At 42.6% G+C, this 16620-nt stretch overlaps 1 protein-coding gene across 4 annotated transcripts in view; it reads left to right on the plus strand.

Annotated features, from left to right (window-relative positions):
• CALCR (calcitonin receptor) overlaps window positions 1-16620 on the plus strand; it is a 158032-nt gene that overhangs the window by 23565 nt on the left and 117847 nt on the right. Inside the window, exon 1 of one of the 4 annotated variants that reach the window (XM_081163088.1) lies at window positions 8164-8194. The exons of the other annotated variants lie outside the window; for them this stretch is intronic. The gene's annotated coding sequence lies outside the window, so the exon portion shown is untranslated. Of the gene's footprint in view, window positions 1-8163; window positions 8195-16620 lie in introns of those variants that run through there. 4 annotated transcript variants of the gene reach the window in all.

The raw sequence follows: 16620 nt of genomic DNA on the forward strand, positions 1-16620 counted from the left end.
GGAGTAAAATTTTTGAAAGTATCCCTGCCTTAGAGGTTCAGGAGGACAACCAACATTCTTTTTTCTTCTTTTTATTCTCGCAAGAATTCACTCCAGCGGCTCATTATTTCAGCTTAGCAGATGGGGACACTGAGGTGAACAGCAATTTCTCCAAGGTCGGCCAACAAGAAAGTACCAGGCTGAGATGGAATTTGAATCTAAGTTTCAGTCCTGGGCCTTTGGCAAAGCGTTTATGCATTTATCTATTTTGGCAGACCTATCAGTGTTTTGTTTGTGATGCCTTTATTTATGCTCCCTCCACAACATTTTGACTTCTCATTTACCCACATGCTGAACCCTGGAAAAGTTTCTCTCCCTTCATTTCTCCCCCTTCATTTTAACTAAGTCAAAACCCTCCTCACAGAACAGGAAGGAAGATGTTAAATGAATAAATTCAACCATGAATACGTTCCCATAAATAACTACTGCAAGATTGAGAAAAGAGATATGTGTGAGAAAAGCTGCTGTGAAAATAATAGCTAACTCCAGACTCTAAGGAATCTCAGAGCAAGGAATACTGAGAGCTTCCTTAGAAAATATATATATATATAAATGCAATGCGTTTCTCTGCCAGACTTATTTAAAAAACCCTCCAACCCTCTCAAGTTTATTCCTAACCTCTTATAGGAGGGGGATGAAAATGTCCAGCAGGTGGCAATATATTAACACACTGTGTTTTTTGTATTATTTCAGAACTTTGGTTGAAGAATATTCAGGATCAGACTTAAAAAATTAGGCTTATTGATGCAAAAGGATGTTGATTATTTTGTATCAGATTTTTAAAAATAAACTTTATTACCAAAGTGTTTTAGAGCAATTTAACTTGCAGCTTGAAACTAGTGCTTGTACAGTGGTACCTTGGTTCCTGAACCCCTTAGTTGCTGAACAAATCGGCTCCTGAACACTGCAAACCCGGAAGTAAGTGTTCCAGTTTGCGAACATTTTTCAGAAGCCGAACGTCCAACGTGGCTTCCGCTTGAATGCAGGAAGCTCCTGCAGCCAATCGGAATCCGTGCCTTGGTTTTCGAACGGTTTCGGGAGTCGAACGGGCTCTTGGAGAACCAAGGTACCACTGTACTTGGATTTAAGTAGATTTAGTCTAAGTAAACTATAATTGATTTTAAAATTCCATGTTCTGGTTTTTGAAGTGGGCTATAAAGGACTGGACAAAAAAGGACTGGCATTCATACTGTGTTCTTTGTTTGGACTAGACTTTGGATACTGCATATTTTCAGATGCCGCATAGTAAATTTATGGCATTTCTTTTACATATAAAATATAACTATCAAGTTCTTTGGGAAGTATTGTCAAATATGTGGAAATTAAAATTGGGTGACTAAACCCAATATGTATCAGTCACCTAGCTCTGTATTCTTTTGCTAATCCCCTAAATCACTTCTGACATATTTGTGACTTCGTTTCCACTGTGGCTTGACATTGATAACAATGAGCATGGATGCTGCCTCTCTAGACATTCTCTGCTGCATCTGAATTATTCTCAACCTTGCAAAAGTGATGTATCAGATTGTTTGGGAGTCTTATTGACTGTCTAGCCAGGTGTTTAATGCTGCTGGTGCACTTGGCAGGGGGAACTGATAGGAAGCTAAAGAAGTAAAGTCTCAAAATAGTATTGAAAAATGTTAAAACCCTTGCTTAAAGTTCTGAGACTTTGCTTATTCTTCTTCGTGAAACAATGAAATGCTCAGCGCAAGTGGTAAGGTCAGGTAGCCTGCTGTCTTTTCAGTTAATAACTCCACTGGACTACTCACAAGTGAAATTCAGATCTATCCCAAAGTATTAGGAGTATATAATATGGGGAATGGATTAATTGACTGTGAATATGCTGCAGCACAAGCTAGAAAAATGCAGATTCAAGTTTTTCCTTCCCTAACAACATGAAATTGGAAAGAGAAGCAGATATGGGGGGTGAAAGGAGTAATCAGACTTTCTTATATCAAAGTTCAACATTTTAAATGAAAACTGGGAATCTTGAGTATTATGGTTCATTGGCCAAGGGCAGACTGCCCTTTCCCCATGGATGCCCATGGCAGTGGATTGACCACAAGGAAGGTAATGAAGAGAGAGAGTTTGGATTTGATATCCCGCTTTATCACTACCCGAAGGAGTCTCAAAGTGGCTAACATTCTCCTTTCCCTTCCTCCCCCACAACAAACACTCTGTGAGGTGAGTGGGGCTGAGAGACTTTAAAGAAGTGTGACTGGCCCAAGGTCACCCAGCAGCTGCATGTGGAGGAGCGGAGACGCGAATCCAATTCCCCAGATTACGAATCTACCGCTCTTAACTACTACACCACACTGGCTCTCCACACCACACTGGCTCTCCAGTGAAGATATAGATATGAAGATAAAGACATATGAGGCAAGATACTTGAATATATAGCAGTAAAGATTTATTTGTGAAAAGGCATGCTTAGGATATGATAATATACAAGCCATCAATATTTTCAATACCATTTTGTTGCCTCTGTGTTGTGAGGAGAAAATCATAATAGACTCAAGTGATCTGTGGGCATACAAATCGAGTCAGTGGTTGCACCATGTGTGGAACGACAGACCCTCCAGCAGGGGTAGCACACATGGGGTCCTCCATATGTTTTTTAGACTACTCTCCCATCATTTCTACCATTTTATTGATATGAGTGGTATGCACATTTATACATAATATAAATAATGAGCTCTCATAAGGATGATTCTTTAAAACATGAGGCCACTGTAATACTGAAACTTCATTCCTTCTGATGACAGTATAAATATATACATTGGCTACAAACAATGAAAATGTGACTGACAGGCTGACATAAATATATGAAGAAGGGAGGGTGAAACATGAATGTAAGATAATTGATCCTGACTGAAAACTGAAAGTATTGTCTCTTAGCTGCGTGTATATATTTTCTAGCCGTGCCACTATGCAAGTAAGCATCCTTTTATGCTGTCTTCATATGAAAAACAGAACAAAGTCTTGGGAGGACAGAGAGAAAAGGTTCTAAGCAAATATAAATTGGTTCAAGGTTGAACTCCAGAACGAACCTGGGGAAGCAAGGGGCCAAGTGTGCTAATTTCTAAAGTTGTACTTCAATGCAAAATGGAACAAAAGCTTGAAAGGCAAGCAAGGGCTAAGTGTTAGAGGATCAAGTGAAGGACTTGTGCTTTGTTCCTATGGCGATATGACCTATCCCAAGGTAAGATGTTTTAACTATTGCAGAGTTTAAAGTGCTACACTGAGCTTGTTAGGCTACCGTGTTGTGGAAAGCTGCTTTATGGAGTGAACATAAGGACATACGACAAGGCCTCCTGGAACAGACCAAAGGCCCACCACAGTCCAGGATCCTGTTCTCACAGTGGTCAGCCAGATCCCTGTGCGAAAGCAGGCAAGCAGGACACTGGAGGGAGATTTAGGGGAGCGCAACCAGTTCTCACTGGGCACTGAGTCAAGAGGACACTGTGAGGTACACCACTACAATGACAAACAATGGAAGTTGAGAGGTGATCGTGGTCTGCTGAATTTTGGCATCGCACAGGGCGCTGCTGGAATTTGAAAGCCCAAAGTCCACAACAACACCCTCTCTACTTGTGCTGCCCAGCAAGTGGTATTTAGAGGCATACTGGTTTTTTTATAGTGGAGATTGTACATAGCCATCATAGCAAGTAGCAATTGGTAGCCTTATCTTCCATAAGTGTCATTTTAGAGGGATAGATGAGCACTAAGCCTGTAAATATATCCCCCCCCCAATTACTCTTCAGTGGCTCAAAATGGGCAGGTGGGGCACCAGTGATATCATAACCACCATGGGCCCATGAGATTCAGGCAAGCCGCATCCCATACAGTCACAATTACAACAGGTGCTCTAGAATGGATAGGAGCAAATCACATTTTCCCATTGGCAAAACATTGCAGTTCAAGTGTTGAGAATATGCTGTTTTCCCTGTTATCAAAAAATGCTGCCTGGAGAAAAGACTTTTGTTTTTCAAAATTGAAAAACCTATTATCCGGAAAGGCCTTTAGGTGCAAGTTGGCTGCTGAAGGTGTTATGTCGCTGCTCATCTTTTTTGATGCTACAGATCAACACTTGCTGCTCTCCTGGAACTTGCTGATATCTGTTGACCCCCAAAGTGCTTGGAAGCAGGCAGGTGGGCTGTAGATAACGTCAGGTTGGGCTAATCTCTGGAGAGCTGTGTTGCTGCATGGACAGAAGGTTTTGAGGACTGAATGTTTATGTAACTTGGCTCAAGTTCCAACTGCTGCAACAGTCCACTAGTACCTAGCAACTAGGAAATCCCATTTGGATTGAAGGGAGCTAGTGCAAGACAGTTAATCTCTTATATCCCTCTGGGACACCTATCTGTTTCAAGGGGATATTCAGAGGAGAAATTTGAGGTGCATTTGTTATGGCCAGAGGGCCTGGGATTTTTAGAAATTAGAACTTGGATGCAGAATATGCTTAACAGAGTTTATTGTTTTGATTCCTCCCTCATATATAGCCCACAAAAAGACTCCCGTACTTCCTTCTAGAATTATCCTTCCTATCTCTAGCACAGACTAGCTAGCTTCTGACTCTGAAGTACAGGTTTGGATCAATGAATGGCTCTGTCACAAACATTGTGGTGATGCTGATTGTGCCCACTGCTGATGTGGTAATTGCTATTGATGCAGTAATTGGTACACAGCGTTTAGAAGACATCTGAAAGCAGCCCTGTATTGGGAAGTTTTTAATGTTTGACGTTTTTATATGTACCGTAAGCCGCCCAGAGTGCCTGGGGAAACCCAGCCAGGTGGGCGGGGTATAAATAATAAAATTGTTGTTATTATTATTACTGGCTTTCTTACCTTTTGAGAAGCACAGGATTACAACACTGCTTTCTGTTCAGTTGTTGCACAGGATGTGACAGCCTGTTGTTTAGAAAAGTCGTCCATGGGAATAAATCAGAGATTATTTTTATCACACCCTTAGTTGTGTATTATTTCAGATTCCTTGCAAAGCAACGCTGCATGGCAACCGCTGCATGGTGGCCTTTGAAAACCACTCCTTTTCTTTGGGAAATGTATCTCTGTGCTGAGCATTTAATTTGGAGTGACCTTCTTGCCATGCAAGAAAGCCTAGTGTGGAACCCTAACCCTTCAAGCCCTTCAAAAGCAACTGCCTGCCACAGCTTCTCTGTTTTGATCTTTACTGGATTTCAATAAAACTGATGTAGGGTTTCCACTAGGCGTAAGGTAAAAGAGTCGGTTTCTATGGAAATCCATTCAGCACTATTATATTCCCTAACTACTGCTTTGTGGAACGTTTTGCAGAAATTTGAATAACTCTTAATTTAATAGCATTCGGGTTAAAAAATGAAGTGTTTCTGACTGCCATGCAGCTGCTATGGACTTCATGTTACCCAGTTAATAGCCTGTTTTCTTTCAGTGTAATTTAACAGCAGGATCAAGAGAACTGGAACATGGGAGAGGGAAGAGAGTTCAAGGCTTTTTAAATAGTTTAGTGTTGTATTTGAATGAGCCCTTCGTTGGTGCATCCATCTCAAACCAGTTTACTCTGGGGAAAGAGGGAAGTGCATATTATTCATTTCAAATCCTAAGGCATTCATGGCAAGAAATATAAATGCCAACTTTTCCACGAAAATGCATTTGTCTCTAACCTCTCTCTTGGTTTATGTGAAAGGAATGAACAGCATATTGTTACTGCAGTTTTTAAATTTACTTTTTGCATATGGTGCTTTGTAGTTGGGATGGGCAATTGTCCTCCTGTTCACACCTAAATGAGTCAGTGCTTTGCATGTCTTCCAAGCAAATGCTTACCAAGCCTCAAAGGGACGCTTCAGAAGTGTCTTCTGCTCCCTCCAAGACAAAGAAACTTAACCCAGGTGCGGGGGGGGGGGGACGGACGACAAAGACAATGGGCACTTACCTAATTCTCTGGATCACCTTTTCCTGTCAGATAATGGCTTACCCCAATCCTGCTCACAAATATTCAAGGAGAGAAACCCTATTTAAAAGTCAGGCTATCTATTCCTTATAAGGGTTCAGTTCATTGGCCTTCAGCCTTCGGTGGTGCAGATGTCAACAAGGAACAGAATGTGACTGATGGCCACAGGTGCTGGTGAATTTCCAGCTGTGAACACATATTGGAACAGAAAGATTCTGGAAAATGTTTCTTGGTGTGCCACCAGCACTGCAGTTTTTATACTGAGGCTTACCTAAAAAATAGGGCCTTAAGGTAAAAAGTCCAGGGGTTTTCATTTATGTGCTGCAGCATGACACTGTCACATCAAGTACCCAAAGGACTTAGACCATACATAATTCAGACCACAGCTGAATGTGTTTCTCAAGGATGATACACAATGTAGTTGCCTGTAAATAAATTGGACAAACTGGAGAGCATGTTATTCATTGGCAAGCTGTGTTGTCTGGCCTGACTTGGATATTCCACATTAAAATTAGTTTTCTGATGTGGCTGCACCCTTGTAAAAATTGATTTATTGTATTTCAGAGGTTTTTACAGTGTATTTTGTCTGTGGCCTCTCATTCTGCAGGGTGAATTTATAGCAGGGTGGGTTTAATTTATAACTGCTGCTATAGGAGGAATTCCAAACGGATGCCTAAGCAAGCCGTGCTTATTGGGGGTCAAAAAAGGACTTCTCTCACCCCCTTCCTGCTTTCTTTCCGAAATCAAAGAGCTCCACGAGTTAAATGTTTGGTTTTGTTGACATTTTTTACTTATCCCACTATACTTAGAGGAGACATGCAAATCAGTTGTGCAGCTCACCTCACCTCTTTGATCCACTGCTTGTTCTAGGTATGTGAGGGTGTTTCATCAAACTCACTGGGTTTCTGGGATGCAGGTTCAGTCACACTTAGCTCAGTCTGCTGTTGCCTTACCTGCTGCAAGGGGGTAAGATTTGCTAGCGACTGCTGGTCTGTAACAAGTAGAAGCACAAATTGCTCATTCTGCAGTTGGCCAGTGGAGAGGTACACACACACACACACCCCTACACCTCAGAATTTGACCGACGAAGGCATGAAGCATCAACTCTTGAGGGCATGATGATTATTACACCTGTGCAATTGCCATCCATTGCTTGTTCCTCCTCTTCCTCTTCAGGTCCACCTCCCCACCCAGACTGACCTGATAGTGCACAGCCACCAATAAAAGCACAGCATCCAGCTGCCTCACTGGGAGGAAAAGGCACAATGCACAGGTCTCCCAAAATCACAATTGCAACATTTGTGGGGCTTTGAGGAAGCCTATAGCTGTTGCTTTATGGGTGGGTGGAGAATGGTTAGGAAAGTGTTATGTACTGAAGTTCTCACCCTGGGCCAGCAGGGGGATACTGTAGATAGTTTTCACTCAGGTCCACATAGGCAAATAAGGGATTGAAAGTGACGTTCAGTGATTGGATAGTTATAGAAAGTGGTTACTGTTGCGTTCTAGTGGAGCTGTATATAAGCAGGCTGGCTGAACCCTTCAGCTCAGTTCTGTTCTGGCCTGTGAATAAACAAGAGCTGTTTGAAGAATCGCTGTGTCATCTGATATATTCACCCACAACATAACAAAAAGGAAGTCCCGATAGCCTATTTTCTTGCTATCTTAACAACAACAACAAAACAACAACAAAGATGCTCGGCTTAGGAAAGATGAGAGTTGTGCCCCCCCCCCCGTTCTTTATAAAAACTTGATAAGGTAAAGGAAAACAAGAGCATCCGACAAAATGTTCTTTTGTGGTTCTGCGCTGCAATGATTCGTTTTATTTCCACTGACTATACTGTCTGTTTGGGTACACACAAATTAATGCCTCATTTGGGAGCACTTGCCTCCTGACAGCTGAGAGAGAGAGAGAGAGAGAGAGAAGAATATGTTCACAAGTGTTAGGACCTGAAATATGAGGAATGTGCAGGAACAATAAATGTCTGCAGATGCTGATAGCTCCTCTGGAGCATGTTTGGCTTAGGAAGCCTCTGTGAAATCAGGACTAGAGTTTCCCAAACTTAACATGTTAGTGTTCCCATGGAGCAAAATCTCCTCCTTACTTCCAGCTGCTCAGTTGCGATGCAGCTAAAAATATATCATCACCTCCCATAGTGTTCCCTTTCTTATGCCAGCGACTGATGGAGATGTTCCAGGGGAATGCGATCAGTAAGTGGGAAACTGTGGAAAGTATTGTATTATTGTGATGTACCTTGATAAGAAGGAGGCTGGTGCGGGAAGGGATCCCAGGCTCTTAAAATGTTTTTTAAGTGTGCCGCTGTGATTTTGCATTATTATTGTTAATATTATTGTGTTTTTGCTTGTGTCAGTGAAGGAGGTGGGAGGAAGGAAACCAAGCTCGGGAAGGGACACATAAAAACGCAGAGAGAAGCAGGGAGTTACTGAAGTCTGGAAGCATCTTAGGTTGCAGTGTGTACCCTCTGGAAATCTGGTGTAGGGTAGAGGATCTGCTGATAGAAGTGCCCTGTTGCTGTCTTCCACCTGTGCTCACCTTTGACTAAATCAAATAGTCTCCAGATCTTATCTCCTCCTAAGGAAATCAGGACCTGTTGCCCCTGGAATGTCTCACCATTCAGAAGTCAGGAGCACATAGCAACTGCAGCCAGAGAAGAGTTCCTCCATTATTGAGCTGATACTTGCTATGCTGCTTCAACCGTGACTGAGGTGCCAGGGACCCTGAGAAATACAATTTTCGGGGGCATTTGGATCTTACAGCAGCTCTGAATATGTGTGAGTGGCGTGCAATATCATTTCAGTTTCACTCAGAAAAGCGAAGCCATTTCCTCAGCTCGTATAGCTGAGCCCAACTGTGAATAAAGCCCATAATGTTTAACCCTTTAGTATATGGTGTCGTTATCTGAATAAGTGCGAGGCTAAATGAAATGTTATCAACGTCGGCCTACGGATTCGACATGCTCTGTGACTACTGAATAACAAGTGCGACCTGAGATAAGCAGTGTACAGTGCATTGTGCAAAAAAAAAAAAAAAAGCTTGCCTTCCTTGGTTCCCAGCTTCATGTTACAGGGAAGGCCATACACATGAGTGACGGGCCATGCTGACTGCTACTCCTGCAGTTGATCCCTTAAGCCTGGAGCTTCAGTAGAAAAGACTGTAGCCAGGGCTGTCTTGAACATATGCGCTGCCGGTGTGCAAAGGTCCGCCCAGCACCCCCAAATTTAGTGCTGCCCAAAAATTTAAGATACTAACAGATGCAAAGGAAAGAGGGGGGTTTGCCCTGCCGGACTTAAGATTGTATTATGAAGCTGCATCCTTCTGCTGGATGAAGGATTGGTTTCTGTTAGAAAACACTGATGTCCTAGATCTGGAAGGGCATAGTAATGCTTTTGGGTGGCATGCATATTTGTGGTACGACAAGGTAAAGCTTCATAAACTGTTTAAAAACCATATTGTCAGGAAAGCTCTATTCCTTGTCTGGACTAAATATAAGGACTTACTTGAAAGTAAGACCCCGAGGTGGTTATCACCGACGGAGGCTAAAGCCATTAAACTACGTAACATGGGGAGTGGCTGGGCAAAATACTGTGAGTTAATTGAAAGAGATGGTGATACTTGGAGGTTGCAGAGCTTCGAAAAATTGAAGGGAAAGGTGCGAGACTGGTTTCATTATGCCCAAATTCTAGAGGTGTTTAAAAAGGATAAAAAAATTGGTTTCCAGGTGGAAAAATCAAAACTAGAGACAGAACTACTTGAACCTAAGATGAAAGTGCTTTCAAGAATGTATAACTTGTTGCTTAAATGGAATACTCAAGACGAGACAGTTAAATCAGCTATGATAAAATGGGCTCAGGACATTGGGTACAACATTATGTTTGAAGACTGGGAAAGGTTATGGACCACCGGTATGAAATTCACGGCATGTAGTGCCTTAAAAGAAAACATTATGAAAATGGTATACAGGTGGTACATGACCCCAGTCAAACTTGCAAAGATATACCATCGGTCTGACAATAAATGTTGGAAATGTAAGGAGGCTGAAGGAACATTCTTTCACCTCTGGTGGACATGCCCGAGGGTGAAGGCTTTTTGGGAAATGATTTATAATGAGTTGAAAAAGGTGTTTAGGTACACCTTTCACAAGAAACCAGAGGCCTTCCTCCTGGGCATTGTGGGCCAGAGAGTGTCAAGGAAAGATAGAACTTTCTTTTTATATGCAACTACAGCAGCAAGAATCCTTATAGCTAAACATTGGAAGGCACAGGAGTTACCCACGCTGGAAGAGTGGCATTCGCAGCTGATGGACTACATGGAATTAGCCGAAATGACAGGCAGAATCCGAGATCTGGGAGAAGAGGAAGTGGAAGAGGACTGGAAAAAATTTAAGGACTATCTACAAAAACACTTTAAGTTATATGAATGTTGAGAATTTGCTAAGCCTTTGGAAAAAACATGCTTCAGTATTGAGATTGGTAAATGATGGAAACCAAGTTATGATCTAGAAAAGTATAAATTGCAGACTATATGATCAAATGAAAACACAAAAACATATGAAATAAGGTATTAATTTGCTGTTTATTTTTATTGTAAAGAAAGCAGGGGATGGAGGACGTGGGGAAGTCCGGTTGATCATGAAAATTGATTTGAAAAAGTGAACTTTCTTTTATAATTTCTTTTTTCTTTCTGTAAAACCGCTTTTGTTGTGTTACTGACGATGTATTCTGACCTTGGAAAAAAAGCAATAAAAAAATTATTATAAAAAAAAAAAACAAATTTAGTGCTGCCCACATCTATACCCAAGATGTACTTCTCCGCGGTTACAGGTAAGGCCATGGTGGCGCCGGCGCCCTGGTCTTCTGAGTCTTGCTGCTGTCGCCCCTCAAGAACCGGGCGCCTGAGCTCCACAAAGGTGCACAGCTTCACATCCAGACGCTTTTAAAAGCTCCCCAGGAGGAGGAGGAAGAAGAAGAGGGACGCAGCAGCCGTGCCGATGGCGGGCGAGAGAGCAATGCCTCTCCATGCAAGCATGACTCTGGGGAGGAGAAAGCAGCCAGGGTGGAGATGGCAGCGGTGGACGGCTTGGAATGTCAGCTTGATCAAAATGATTTATTATTTCATAACAGGTAGATAGTTAAGAGCTTAGGCGGCTTCAGTGGCAGGTGCCGGGCGCCCCCCAGAATTCAGTGCCCGGATGCCCCGCACCCCTTGCACCCCCGGGTAAAGACGGCCGTGACTGTACCTCTGTGGGAGAGTATCTGCTTTGTGTGCAGATGATCCCAGGCAGGACAGGGAAAGGCACTGGTCTGAAACTTTGGAGACTGCTGCCAGTCAGTATAGAAGAAAAAGAATTTGGAGTTGATAATAATATAATATAAATTTTATTTATATCCCGCCCTCCCCAGCCGAAGCCAGGCTCAGGGTGGCTAACAACAATAAAACAGTACAAAAGTACAGCACAAACAACACTCTAAAATCATTCATTATAAAATTAATTCAAATCAAGCCACTGGCAACCATTGGGCCAGAGCTCCACGAAGATTGCCGAAGGAGGGAATCAGGCTGTGCCCTGGCCAAAGGCCTGGTGGAACAGCTCTGTCTTATAGGCCCTGCAGAAAGATGTCAAGTCCCGCAGGGCCCTAGTCTCTTGTGACAGAGTGTTCCACCAGATCGGAGCCACAGCCGAAAAAGCCCTGGCTCTAGTTGAGGCCAGCCTAACTTCTCTGTGGCCTGGGACCTTCAAGATGTTTTTATTTGAAGACCGTAAGTTTCTGTGTGGGGCATACCAGGAGAGGCGGTCCTGTAGGTACGAGGGTCCTAGGCAGTATAGGGCTTTAAAGGTTAAAACCAGCACCTTAAACCTGATCCTGTACTCCAGCGGGAGCCAGTGCAGCTGGTATAGTGATATGTGATATCGCAGTGAAGACCCCGTAAGGAGTCTCGCTGCAGCATTCTGCACCCGCTGGAGTTTCTGGGTCAGTCTCAAGGGCAGCCCCACGTAGAGCGAGTTACAATAATCCAGTCTGGAGGTGACCGTCGCGTGGATCACAGTGGCTAGGTCAGGGCGAGAGAGGTAAGGAGCCAACTGCTTATTTTGGCGGAGATGAAAAAATAATACCACCCAAAGGAGTCTCAAAGTGGCTAACATTCTCCTTTCCCTTCCTCCCACAACAAACACTCTGTGAAGGTGAGTGAGGCTGAGAGCCTTCTGAGAAGTGTGACTAGCCCAAGGTCACCCAGCAGCTGCATGTGGAGGAGCGGAGACGCGAACCCGGTTCACCAGATTACGAGTCTACTGCTCTTAACCACTACACCACACTGTAGACAGTGCTGAGCTTGAGAGGCCTATGCTCTGACACAGAATAAGACAACTTTGTATGTCTACATTCACTTGATTTTTTGGGGGTACAGCAGGTCAGATAGCCAGAGGTAAACCCCCAATTTAAACCGAACAGTGGTTTGCCTTTAAAGCAGTAAGAATGCTCTGAAGAAAATACTCAAGAAATCTTTGACGATGTACAGAGGTGTATTTATGGTGTCTATCACTCCTGGACAGAATAGATTTGTTGCCACCACCCACTCTTCCAGAAGTCACTTTGCCTTCCCTTGCCCAGGAATCCAGTCTGCCTTTTCTTTTTCTTATAGCCCCCACAGGTCTGGTGGCCTTTTCTCCTTTCATATTTCCTTCACCAATACCTTGCAATAAGAATCTCTTGTTGTCCCTTTCAATCTGACACGGCTCTCACCCATACGTGCATATAATCACTTATTGGATGCCGATTGTATTCTTGTGTATTGGCCAGGCAGTTGACCATCATTAAGCAACATAATTTGAAGAAGTAATTCAGGTGCAGATTGTAGCTTGAGTCATAAATATGATGAAACCCAACAACACAGATTGGTTTTCTCCCCCCCCCTCCTTTTATTTTTACCAGGGCTTTGTTGGGAAGACAAAATAATTCACAAAAAGACAATAAAGGTCAAGAAGTACTCTTATGAGTAGAGTTGGAAAACTTCATTTATCTACAGTTTTGTACACGTTCCCAAAAATTCAGCAAGTATAACTCTTGTTTGTTAGCTGGAGAACGTCTCTGGTCCAGACCTGGAAGATTGGCTCTGCTTCATTTCATAGACTTGGTTTTCATTCTGTCATGTCACATGTTTCCTTCCCCGATGGGGCCATTACCCCTTTTCAGTAGAAAACTCTGCCTTATTCCAGGTTACCATTCTGTTTGTCTATCTAGGCCAGGCATGTCCAAAGTCCGTTTCGGGGGCCTAATCCAGCCCGTCAGTCGATTTAATCTGGCCCTCGTGGCAGTATATACCCTCCGGTGAAATCCTTAAGAAAGCTCAACAACTTTGGCAGTTATCTATCAGGGGATCTCCAGTATTTTAGGCAAAAGTCTTTCCCATCACCTTTCACCTGATCCTTCCTACCTGGAAGGACTAGCAGCTGAACCCGAGACCTTCTGCATGCCAAGCATGTGCCCTCCCCACTGTATTACGGTTGGAGAGGATGCGTTATGGTAAGGAAGAGAGAAGAGCACAAGAATCTGGCAGAAGCTTTATATAGTACAGGCAGAAATAACACCTTTTCTCTTGCTTGCAGCCCCCCTGAATTAAAACCCCTAATTTTATTAGATGCCTGCCTACCAAAAATTCTCCCCAAATTTGACCTTTTATTTCAAAATGTTTATTAAAAATGTTTCTAAAAAGGCGCCATTTGTTTTTAACCCATTTGTGTTATTTGTCATCAACGCTGAATATTAATTAAAAAGCTAATGGGTGTTACTAAATGTCACCCACTAACCAGATGACCAGTGGCTGTTAGAGAGCCTATCCTTCCATGATAGCAAGAGATCCATCCCAGCTGGCAGCTTCTCTGCTTTGCATTCTTTTCTCTTTTTTCTCTCCTCCAAATGGAAATTGTAATTGTACAGCGTGTGAGCCGCTCAAAGCCCCTGGGATAAGAATGAGAAAGGAATACAAATGGAAAAGATCAAGCTCTTAAAATCAGAATAGCTGGCTCTGTGCAATTTACATAAAGTTTTCAATTGATTCCATATTGGGTAGTAGGGAAGGATCCTGGATACAGATATGCATATATGTAGTGCTACTGTGAGCAACCACAAGCACCTGCCTGCCCAACAGATTCTTGGTCTGTCAGCTTTTCAATTGGGGGAGCTTATGGGTCTGAAGCCAAGCCTCATTCCTGCACAAAAATGGAAAAGATAGGGTTTAACAATAATTTTCCCCATGGGAACAGGTAACAGGATATCTTAATTATGACATGTTTTAGTGAATGTAGAGTTCCTTTTGCCAGAACAAAACATGCTCAAGAATTTTCCCGAAGTGTAACATTTCTCCTCTCTAGCTAGCCAAAGCTGTGATTCTTTAAATAGGTGTAAATTACTGAGACAGGAATGTAACAGTGTTCTGCAAAGTTCTCAAGTGATTCTGCAGCTTTGCACACTCGATCTCCATGGATAGAGAATATTTCTTCAATAAAAAAAGGCTACTGCTTGCTGAATCTAGCTTTCTGCCAGATGGGAAATAACTCGGTGGTCGCATAAAGTGCACCTCAATATATAGAGTGATGGTGTGATGCACAGATTTCCATAGACTGTTCTTTCAGAAATTGATCCTTTCGCCCTTGACAGGGAGAATACAAACATCCTCAGCATTGGCACCAGTAATTTTGCAAGTTGCAACAGCATCTTGCCTTCCGTGATGGCAGGGCCAGCTCTACTATTAGTAGGATGAAGTAGTTGCTTCAGGCGGTAGATCCTGGTGGGAGTAGCTGTGAGTCATTGGAGGGCAGAGCTGTGTGTGCCAAGTGTTAGGTTGTGGGTGAACATATCAGACGACACAACAATTCTTCAAACAGCTCTTGTTTATTCACAGGCCAGGACAGAACTGAACTGAAGGTTTCAGTCAGCCTGCTTATATAGAGCTCCAGTACAATGTAACTGTAACAATTTTCTAAAACTATCCAATCACTGAACATCACTTTTGATCCCTTATTTGCATAACTATCTACAGTATCCCCCTGCTGGCCCAGGGTGAGAACTTCAGTACATAACACCAAGTGGTCTGGTCTTTGCCCCTTAAGCTATAGGAGAAGGGCATTAGGTCAGTGGTAGAGGACCCATTTTAAGATTGTAAGAACCATATGATTCAGCCTTTTGATGAATCATGCAAAAGGCCCATCTAGTAGTCTATTATGCCATTTTCACCATGGCCAGCCACACATGTCCATGGGGAGCCCACAAGCAGACCCTAAGCACAATGGCGCACACACACCGCCTCTGATTTCCAGCAGCTGGTGTTCAGAGACATATGTTTTGCATGCAGAAGGTCCCAGGTTCAATTCTAAGCATCTCCAAATAGGACTGAGAGAGGCACCAGTCTAAAACTTTGGGGAGTCACTGCCAGTCAGCACTGAGCTAGATGGACTGGTGTTCTAATTCAGCATCAGGCAACCTCTGCTATGCACAATTTCTGCCTTAAACCAGTTAACTGTTGGATGAGATCAGCCCCATTAAAGTGGGATTCTGGGAAAATATCTATAATGAATTGAAAAAGATGTTTAGATTTTCATTTGGGGGAAAAACCAGAATCCTTTCTCCTAGGTATCATGTCAGAGGAAATAAAAAGAATGGTCAGACCAATATTTATGTAAACAACTATGGCGGCAAGCCAAAAACTGGAAAAGCAGCAGCGTCCCAACTAAAACAGACTGGTCATCCAAAATGATGGAATACTTCCATATTGCCAAACTAACAGGGGGGATAAAAGGAGATATGGTACAAAAAGTGAATAAGGAGTGGGCTATCTTTAAGGAATACATCAAAATTTATGTGGAAAAAGTAGAATTTCTGACAGATATTGAGAGAATCCAGAAAATGATTAGAGTGAAAGGAGAGTAAAGTCAAGATAGAAGAAGAGATTGAAGAAATAATGAAATGTGTTTAAGCTAGTTGGAAAAATAAAGTAGCGTAACAAGAACGGCTGGAAGTCAAGTCACTTGGTGGGTGTCCGTGTGGGGTAGGTGTGTAGGTATGTTGATATGTATAGTATAGGTAGGTAGAGTAATGTAGGTATGTTTTATGTTATGAAAATAAGGTAGTGTGTTGTATATGTGTATTGTGTTTTATATGTTAATAAAATTAAATAATTTTTTTTTAAAAAAAGAGAGATCAGCCCCATTAACTATTTAAAATAGGAGGCTCTTATAGAGCAGAATGCCAGAGACTAAACACACAGCTATATGCTTCAATCAATTCTTTATTCAATAACCTTTTTCATGAAAACAGTTCCCATATCATACCACTTCACCTTTGACAATCCCCAGATCCTTCCAATGCTCCCTGCTTTTCTATGGGATTTGTCCGAATCTAATGTACATCCCTGGCAACTATTACTGTGCGCAGCTGTTAATATCCCCAGTGGACAAGCCCATGCATACAATTGATCTGCCCAGTGGTTTAAAATCTGGCTCTGTGAATCTGCTTTCAACCTCCTTCCTAGTCTTCTTTGTTGTTCTTAAATTTATTACGCTAGCTCTCCCAAAATGGTTGGGCAGTTAAGCATATAGATGGTTCAGAAATCCAACTGGGCT

Source organism: Podarcis bocagei (genome assembly GCF_964188305.1).
Source record: "Podarcis bocagei genome assembly, chromosome: 12".
Taxonomy (NCBI): domain Eukaryota; kingdom Metazoa; phylum Chordata; class Lepidosauria; order Squamata; family Lacertidae; genus Podarcis; species Podarcis bocagei.